This window comes from Odontomachus brunneus, unplaced genomic scaffold, assembly GCF_010583005.1.
Source record: "Odontomachus brunneus isolate Ranch 3 - 2012 unplaced genomic scaffold, Obru_v1 Obru_scaffold_094, whole genome shotgun sequence".
NCBI lineage: Eukaryota > Metazoa > Arthropoda > Insecta > Hymenoptera > Formicidae > Odontomachus > Odontomachus brunneus.
The window spans coordinates 989,555-989,802 of record NW_022639544.1 but is presented as its reverse complement, the minus strand read 5'-3'; the positions used below and the strand labels follow the sequence as shown (position 1 = coordinate 989,802).

The window sequence follows — 248 nt, the reverse complement described above, 5'->3', positions numbered from 1 at the left end:
GCAGCGCGGGTGGCGCAAAACCGGCCGCGAAAACCACCGCGGAAACCGCCGCGAAAAAACGGCCGCGAAAACCGCCGCAGATCGGTAAAATGATCTATCGAAAGCAGATAGAAAAATTATATAATATCGGTAATTACCGATCATCGATATTATGTAAATATGACAGTAAAAATTATGAAAAAATATATATGTGCTGGTAAAAATTAAGTAATTAAATGTTGGTATATAATATCGGTAATAAATTACCG

The 248-nt window shown here is 38.3% G+C and overlaps 1 protein-coding gene across 1 annotated transcript in view; it reads right to left on the bottom strand.

Annotated features, from left to right (window-relative positions):
- The window catches only part of LOC116848377 (plancitoxin-1), a 476,759-nt gene that overhangs the window by 359,923 nt on the left and 116,588 nt on the right, over positions 1–248 (bottom strand). The gene's annotated exons all lie outside the window — the stretch shown is intronic.